Consider the following 9,338-nt stretch of genomic DNA (forward strand, 5'->3'; position numbering starts at 1 on the left):
CCATCTCTAGTTAGTACTGGAGGGTCGAATGACTGCAGAGTGGACCCAGATCTGTACCATAGAGAGTAAGTGACACATTAAGAAAAAAAAGTTTTATTTTTCTGATTCTCCTTTATAGATGTGCACTAGCTGTACAGGAGAAAAGGGGATGACAGTTGAGTCAGTGTCACAAACACACACAAAGTTGTGTATTTAAGGGAAATGTAAAGAGAAGCGCTGAAACATTCATCTTCTCTGACACACACAAATAACAAAAATGTCTCTGTTTCACTGGCATGCAGTTCAACAGTTTATGGTGAGTTGGTTTCTCACACACACCTGAAGATGAAGTTGAAGTTGATGAAGTCAAATGCATTGATGAGTGCAGCACTCTGACATCCCAAAAGCTGTACAAATGTGAGAAAATGAGCCACATCTTGTCCAGAGAGCACGACTGTGACTTCATGTTAGACCCTCCTCAGCACTCCCTGAAATAAAACAGAGACACAGACTTTATGATCAGTTTATTTGAACATTTGATCAGGGCCTCAGTCGCAACTGTGTACTTATGTAAACCTGTGATTGTATATTCTTACTCTTTTCTCATCAATGCTATGTTGTGTACGTGCTTGGCTCTCTCTCTGTGGATCTTATCATAAATAAGTATGTCTGTGTTTCATTGTGTGTTTTTTTTAAAGGAGGATATATATTTAGTTTCTTTTCTGTGAAAATGTGATAAAGGTTTGCAGCATTACCCATGATCACAGTAAGTTCACTGGAATCCTGCTCATCCAGTTTGTTTTGTTGTTGTTTGTTGATTGTAGCTGATGTTAGAAAAGCTTTAGAAAGGAGTTCCACCTCCACTACATGCTACATCAACACGTTCTCACTCCTAACTAGTCATATACACGTAAAATCTCTGTCTTGTTCCTGTTTCTTTCATTTAAGGAATATTTCTAAACTGCAACATATGGTCTCCTTAGCTGAACTGGAAAAAATTGTCCATGCATTTGTGTCATCGCGTTTAGATTATTATAATTCCCTGTTTACCAGCTTGGATAAATCATCACTTTCTCGCCTCCAAGCTATACAAAACGCAGCAGCCAGACTACTAACTTGCTCTAGCAAGCGAGCTCACATCACTCCTATTTTATGTTCTTTACATTGGCTCCCAATAGATTTTAGAATTCGTTTTAAAATTATTGTTTTAACGTACAGCGCACTAAATGGCCAAGCCCCAGATTATTTATCCAAGCTTCTCACAAAATACACTACTGCTCGCCGTCTCCGCTCACAGACTAAGAGTTTGTTTGTTTCTCCCAGAACACGTCTGAAGACGAAAGGGGTCTGTGGCACCAATGCTGTGGAAAAGTCTACCTCTACAACTACGTTTGGTTGACTCTGTGGAATCTTTTAAAAAGCAGTTAAAAACTTTACTGTTCAAACAAGCTTTCTGTTGACCAATGCTTTTTACATTTTTATATTTTTAATTTACATTTAAACTCTATATTGTGTATATTGTGCAGCTGATTGACTGAGCAATGTCATGACGTGTGTGTACTGATGGAAAATATAAAGAGGAACACGGAAACATTCATCATCTCTGACACAGTAGAAATATCTGTTTGACCGGCAGTTCAACAGCTTATTAGTAAGTTTGTTTCTCATTATTATTTGTAAATATGTATACAAATGGTTGGTTTTTTGTACTGTTTTTATCAATAAATCTCAGCAACAAAGGACAAACACCCATGTGTGTTGATTTCTCCCTAAGATGGCAAACTGAAACACTCCAAGTTGGTGACTTTTGGAGATTTATTTCCCTGGATGATTGAGAATGCATCAAGATGAAACACAAAAGGAAGTTCACAGCTTTTAGCAGCTCCCCCACCCCCTCATCCACACACCCCCACTCCCCTCCCTCCTGAATTCCTTTTTAACTACCTAATATACATATGAATGACTAGCCAATTTAGCTTCCACTTGGCTGAAGCTAAAGCTTAGCTAAAAGCCTACCAGCCATTTGGCTGGTGGCGGGTTTTATAGGTAGAAAGGTAGAAGCCTGGGACTCCTAGTGTTAAATCTCTTTTTGTAGCTTAATTTTTCCTACCTGCTGCTTAATCTATAGGCATCAGAGATGTACCGGCCTTCTCTTGAGCAGGTTTCATTTTTCCCTGGTTTTACTACCACACTGTTCACTAAACGCAGCAAACCTTCACCATCTTATCCAGAAGGGTCACCTCTTCACCCTCACATGGAAGAAGTAATCTGATTGGCATGGTGGTTTGTTTGAAGCAGGTCCCTTGTGTAGCGCTTGAACCCAGTCATGATGTTTCATCCATTTCATAGGCTGGTTTGCTGCAATAATGGCAAATAATTAGCAACTCTATAAATAGAAGGTAGTTCTGCAAAATCACTCAGTAGGATGTTTGTTCTAATTTGCTATGAGCTCAGAGCGCATCGAAAATGAAACTAATAGGCTATAAAGAGTGATATGAACATATAGAACTTACCGGAATGAAAATGTCTGGAGCACCAACAGATATTTGGAGATGGAAGAGAACTGCACGTCAGCTCGTCTCACAGCTGCTATCCAGGCTGGACGCCTTCGTTTGCTAACATCGATACACGAGCTGCTTCCAGGTTGGGAAAGAATGAAAAGATAAACCATTTTCAACCTTATTCTCTTGCCGGTCGTGCGATCGAACATTGCAGCCGACCACACAGCAAATACGAACCGTGGCTGTTGTGTGTGCTCCCTTTTCACTTGCGCTAGACCCCCAAAATGGCGGATCGGGCCAAAATCCTTTCCACGCCCACCCCCGTGACATCACGCTCCAAAGCCCTATTGGGACCCACACCCAGTTTCACACCTTGGCTCAGGCGATTAGAGGATCATCAGGGGGTCCTTTTGTCCCTCCGTGGGGGGAAACTCCCACTAGGTTTATATCTGGGACTCTCCACCATTTGACCTTAGAACTGAAGAAGCTTCTCGGATGAGAGGTGAAACGTCTTCAAGCAACTTAAAGAAGTCCAGACGCTTTTCTTTGCAAGCTCCTTTGAATAAAACCCCACAGGTGAGGAAAATAAAATCCATGACCCAGAAACGAACTGACATAAGGAAGTAAAACTTAAAGTGTGGGATTTTGTGCTGTGTGTGCATGAATATTACTGAACAAAATTTTTAAACATGATAAGAATAACAATTATTTACTTGACTGAAATTTATTATGACCCAAATTTAAGGGGATTAGTGAAAAGGTGAGCCACTTTCTGAACTTGTGTTCCTTTTCCCCCAGTTTTTTTTATTGCCATTGTTAAAACTTTACTCCACTTCAGGAGATGCACATAAAGCTTTTGAGCTGTAAACATTTAGATTACCTGGTTAGTGGAAATGTTTTGGATTTTTTTTTTTTTTGTTTCACTGTAAATAGCAACAAGTATTTAATAATGCAAAAAACAGATTTTTAGACGGGAAACTGTTCTTGGAGTATACACAGAGAGAGAGAGAGAGAGAGAGAGAGAAAGCTGTGCATGAAGTGATTTTTACCGTGGTGGAAGCAAAACAGCGAAACTAAGGGAATTCATGACGATGTTTATGTGAAGTGTAGTTTGGATCTTCTTTTGCTGTTGGTTCAGTCAATATTGTTTGGAGAGAGATCAAACCTGCAGCTTCATAATCACAAGAAGAGCGTAAACACAAAGCGCGGACCCGCCGACGGATCAGAATCAGTGAGTTTTCAGCCATGACCGTGTCATCGGGTGAGAAAGACGACATCTCACTGACCCATCGGCAAACATGCAACCTCCACACAGAAAGACCCCGGCCTGATGTTGGAATTGAACTCAGGACCTTCTTGCTGTGCAGCAACAGTGCTAACCACAGTGCTGCCTTGGTTACAAAACATGTTCACTAAAATTAAAAAGCAATTGTTGAAGAGATAAAATGGTCCTTTCTCGTTTTTATAAATATGATTTTTAACTTACAGTTATTATGCATTTCTTGTATAAAATAAAAAAGATAAAATGTGAGTTACTGCTAATTGTTGTATGTTTATGTAATAACAAATCCCATTCACATTTAAACACTGAATTTAGGCTTGGACATTATATTTAACACTTAGTGTGGAGTTGTCATGTTTTCCCTGACAATTCTCTCTGGACACTCCAGCTTCCTCCTACAGTCCAAAGACACACATGTTACTCCTAAAGTGGCTGCATATCTGTGTACGTGTGCTGACCCTGTAACAGACCTGTGACCTATCCAGGATGTATCCTGCTTTTCACACATCAAAGTTGGGATAGGTTGATAGGTAGCGTTGGCTGAGGAAATCCAAATCATGTGACGTCACCCTGAGATGCTTCTGAGAAACAAACTCACTAATAAGCTGTTGAACTGCATGCCAGTCAAACAGATACGTTTACTGTGTTTGTGTTTCAGAGATGATGAAAGTTTCCGCGTTCCTCTTTACATTTTCCATTAGTACACACCCATCCTGACATTCCTCCTGTCAGTCAGCTCTCTGGGTGGAAGAGAACAAAATGACTTTGCCAAATTCTTCACAGAAAAAATCCAAAAAATTAGACAAGCTATTGGTACATCAACAGCAGATCCAGGATATGTACTGTGTCCACCAAAAAACTGTTTAAACACCATGAAACAGTTTCAACCTATTAACAGCAAAGACCTGGAGGACATCTTAGGTCAACTGAACTCCTCCTCCTGCTGTTTAGATGTCCTGCCAACAAGTTTTTTCAAAAAGGTCTCAAAGACTTTAGAGTCAGACCTGTTACAGATCGTCAACTTTTCTTTATTATCAGGTGTGTTTCCAGAATCACTAAAAACTGCTGTAATCAAACCTATACTGAAAAAGGACAATCTTGACAAGACACAAATGAACAACTACAGGCCGATCTCAAATCTCCCATTTTTAAGTAAGATCATTGAAAAAGCAGTTTCTCAACAGCTCAATTACTTAAAACAGAATAATTGCTACGATGCCTTCCAGTCAGGTTTTAGACAGAACCACAGCACTGAAACCGCTCTGACCAAAGTGTTTAATGACATATGTCTGAATACAGACAGTGGAAAAATGTCAGTCTTAGTTTTACTGGATCTCAGTGCAGCATTTGATACAGTTGACCACAACATATTACTCAAACGACTGGAGAACTGGACAGGTCTTTCAGGAACTGTACTAAACTGGTTCAAAACATACTTAGAAAACAGGAAATACTTTGTATCAATAGGTAACTTCACATCTGAGCAGACAAGTATCACATGTGGAGTTCCCCAAGGTTCTATCTTGGGACCCCTTCTGTTTAACATTTACATGCTCCCACTGGCACAGATTATAAACAACAACAAAATAAACTATCACAGCTATGCAGATGACACACAAATATATATCACAATGTCACCAGGAGACCAAGGCCCTGTGCAGGCTCTTGGTAAATGCATTGAGGAAATCAATGACTGGTTGTGCCACAATTTTCTCCAGCTAAACAAAAACAAAACTGAGGTAATAGTCTTTGGCGCCAAAGAAAAACGATTACAGGTCACCAGAGAACTTCAATCTATACATCTAAAAACCACAAACCAGGCGAGAAATTTGGGTGTAGTGATGGATGCAGACCTAAACTTAGAAAAACACATTAAGACAATAACAAAGTCAGCTTACTATCACCTCAAGAATATTTCAAGGATAAAAGATCTGATGTCTCAACAGGACCTGGAAAAACTAGTCCATGCATTCATCTTTAGTAGGCTTGATTACTGTAACAGCATCTTTACAGGTCTACCTAAAAAATCAGTCAGACAACTACAGCTCATTCAGAACTCTGCTGCTCGAGTCCTCACTAAGACCAAAAAAGTGGACCACATCAGTCCAGCTCTGAGGTCTTTACACTGGCTGCCTGTCCGTCAGAGGATAGACTTTAAAGTTCTGATGCTGGTCTATAAAGCTCTGAATGGTTTAGGACCAAAATACATCAATGACCTCCTGACCCAGTATGAACCTTCCAGATCCCTCAGGTCATCTGGATCCGGTCTTTTATCAGTTCCCAGAGTCAGAACCAGACACGGAGAAGCTGCATTCAGCTTTTATGCTCCTTATATCTGGAACAAACTCCCAGAAAGCCTCAGATCAGCTGAAACACTCAGTTTATTTAAATCCAGGTTGAAGACTCACCTGTTCTCAGCTGCATTTGAATAAAGCACCAAATCCACACTTTTAAGCTTAAATTTCAAAACTTACATTTAACTACTGATTTTATCTACTGTTCTGATTTTATCTGTTTTGATTTTATATACTGTTTTGTTTGTTTGTTTGTTTGTTTGTTAATTAGTTAGTTAGTTTATTTGCTTGTTTTAATCAATTTTAAATCATGCTTTTTATTTGTTTTTGTTTCTAATGTCTCTGTAAAGCACTTTGAATCACCTTGTTGTTGAATTGTGCTATACAAATAAACTTGCCTTGCCTTTGTCGGGTCCCTCACCCAGGACCAATTTGCCATGGGAGACCCTACCAGGGGGCAAAAGCCCCCAGACAACATAGCCCCTGGGATCCCTGGGACACACAAACCCCTCCACCACGATAAGGTGGCGATTCAAGGAGGGGATAAAAAGTGTTTGTATCTGTAATAATCAGAAAAATGCATCATTTGTGGCCTACAGCATTTAAACACTGAACCAGCTAATGTGTGTCATATTGTGTAATGTGGTGGGACTGGTGGAAAACTTCAGTGAAGAGTAGCTGACCTCTGGCTCTGATGAAAACTCAGAACACACACACACACACACACACACACAAGTAATTGTAAGAAGACAGGCCTAAAGTCACAGTCTGGCTTTGCTGCTGGGCATAAGAAATACATACGAATTTCAACTTTATTTATTTCTCTATAAAGATTATAAAGATAAGTAGTTTATGTCATTGTTGGTAAGATTTTTAATGATAAACCTGTGTGCAAAACAAATAAAGGAACATTAACAGTTTAAGTAGCTCCTGTCTTAAACATTTATTTATGTGTTTTGTTCTCTTCCACCCAGAGAGCTGACTGACAGGAGGAATGTCAGGATGGGTGTGTACTAATGGAAAATGTAAAGAGGAACGCGGAAACTTTCATCATCTCTGAAACACAAACACAGTAAACGTATCTGTTTGACTGGCATGCAGTTCAACAGCTTATTAGTGAGTTTGTTTCTCAGAAGCATCTCAGGGTGACGTCACATGATTTGGATTTCCTCAGCCAACGCTACCTATCAACCTATCCCAACTTTGATGTGTGAAAAGCAGGATACATCCTGGATAGGTCACAGGTCTGTTACAGGGTCAGCACACGTACACAGATATGCAGCCACTTTAGGAGTAACATGTGTGTCTTTGGACTGTAGGAGGAAGCTGGAGTGTCCAGAGAGAATTGTCAGGGAAAACATGACAACTCCACACTAAGTGTTAAATATAATGTCCAAGCCTAAATTCAGTGTTTAAATGTGAATGGGATTTGTTATTACATAAACATACAACAATTAGCAGTAACTCACATTTTATCTTTTTTATTTTATACAAGAAATGCATAATAACTGTAAGTTAAAAATCATATTTATAAAAACGAGAAAGGACCATTTTATCTCTTCAACAATTGCTTTTTAATTTTAGTGAACATGTTTTGTAACCAAGGCAGCACTGTGGTTAGCACTGTTGCTGCACAGCAAGAAGGTCCTGAGTTCAATTCCAACATCAGGCCGGGGTCTTTCTGTGTGGAGGTTGCATGTTTGCCGATGGGTCAGTGAGATGTCGTCTTTCTCACCCGATGACACGGTCATGGCTGAAAACTCACTGATTCTGATCCGTCGGCGGGTCCGCGCTTTGTGTTTACGCTCTTCTTGTGATTATGAAGCTGCAGGTTTGATCTCTCTCCAAACAATATTGACTGAACCAACAGCAAAAGAAGATCCAAACTACACTTCACATAAACATCGTCATGAATTCCCTTAGTTTCGCTGTTTTGCTTCCACCACGGTAAAAATCACTTCATGCACAGCTTTCTCTCTCTCTCTCTCTCTCTCTCTCTGTGTATACTCCAAGAACAGTTTCCCGTCTAAAAATCTGTTTTTTGCATTATTCACTTGCTTGTTACGCACAAGTTGTTTACAGCTCTGTCAGACACTGTTTTTTTTCCTTTTACTTACTTCCAAAAAAAGCCCCATTTCTGCTGTTCAATGGGCTTCTCAACAAATTTAAACTTTTTAAAATTATGCAAAATTGCAAACGCTCAGCTGTGTCTCTAATAAAACCTTTGTAACTTTGCTCTGCTTCACTTCAGCAGCATCAGGTAATGTTCATATGTTGATTAATGGTTTTCTTTCGTTTTTGATCTACTGCAGAATATTTTTACAAAATCCCAGGCCAGGAAAATCACCTTCATGTTTTTCTCTGTTTTATCCTCTTTGACACAAAGGCATCTGCTGTGATGCTTATACACCTTTGCTGAAGTCTTGCAAGTGTCAGATTTCTATTTATAGATATAAAAATATAGAAATGTACTGAATGTGTCTGAATTATAATATTTCTGACTGTCTGAGGCAAAATTTTCCTGATTCAAATCAAATCGAATTGAATTGAATCCTAGATTGAATCGATTCGGGAACTTGTGAATTGGAATTGAATCGATTCTAGAAATCAGTGACGAAACCCAGCCCTACTTAGGAACACCTTGCTGGTGCTGGCTTGCACCCAGTACAGAGGACAGGTCAGAGCTAAAGAGAAACGACATCCAGATTACCTCAAAGTTTGACATTTAACAAAACAATAGAGAAAAGCAGTAACTTCCAGGACACAGACTGATGGGGTTCAAGCAGAGAAAGGAGGAAACAGCTGTCTTGTTTACCTCCTACGCAAACCGGATGTTTGATATAGAGAAACAAGAGAGAGAGGACCATTACAGAGTTCCTATGAGCAGCCACAGCAGACATGATTTCTCCATCATGCTTCTTGTGTTCTTGATCCATTTCTTTTTTTGAACAGTTCAGTCACATCCAGTAAAAGCCCTCATCCTTCTTTCTCTGTGAGCGAGTGTTTTGATTGCCTCCACTGTTCTGCTTCTTATATTTCAATACATGAATAAATAATAAATAAAGCAATCAATTATACTGTAAATGATCATAATTATACTGTATATAAATTTTGTCTATAATTCGTAAAATCTGGATATTTTAGAAATCCCAGTAAGTGCCTTTAAACCTTTTATGGACTCCATCAAACTAACTGAACCTTCAGGGGAGAAAAGTCAATGCAGATAAAAACCTAAAACTGGATTTCAATAAAGATTTAACTTCTGGCAAAGCTGCTAAAGCA

The 9,338-nt window shown here is 39.3% G+C and overlaps 1 long non-coding RNA gene across 1 annotated transcript; it reads right to left on the minus strand.

Moving 5' to 3' along the window:
- Positions 1 to 1,127: 1,127 nt before the first annotated feature.
- Positions 1,128 to 3,383, minus strand: LOC146643713 (uncharacterized). The gene is made up of 2 exons (XR_014909379.1): positions 2,493 to 3,383; positions 1,128 to 2,337 (listed from the first exon to the last, which is right to left on the minus strand). It is a non-coding gene; the product is annotated as an uncharacterized LOC146643713 (long non-coding RNA).
- Positions 3,384 to 9,338: the final 5,955 nt, after the last annotated feature.

Source organism: Rhamphochromis longiceps, linkage group LG22, assembly GCF_057381845.1.
Source record: "Rhamphochromis longiceps isolate RC_006_pf linkage group LG22, R_longiceps_female_GT1.1, whole genome shotgun sequence".
Taxonomy (NCBI): Eukaryota; Metazoa; Chordata; class Actinopteri; order Cichliformes; family Cichlidae; genus Rhamphochromis; species Rhamphochromis longiceps.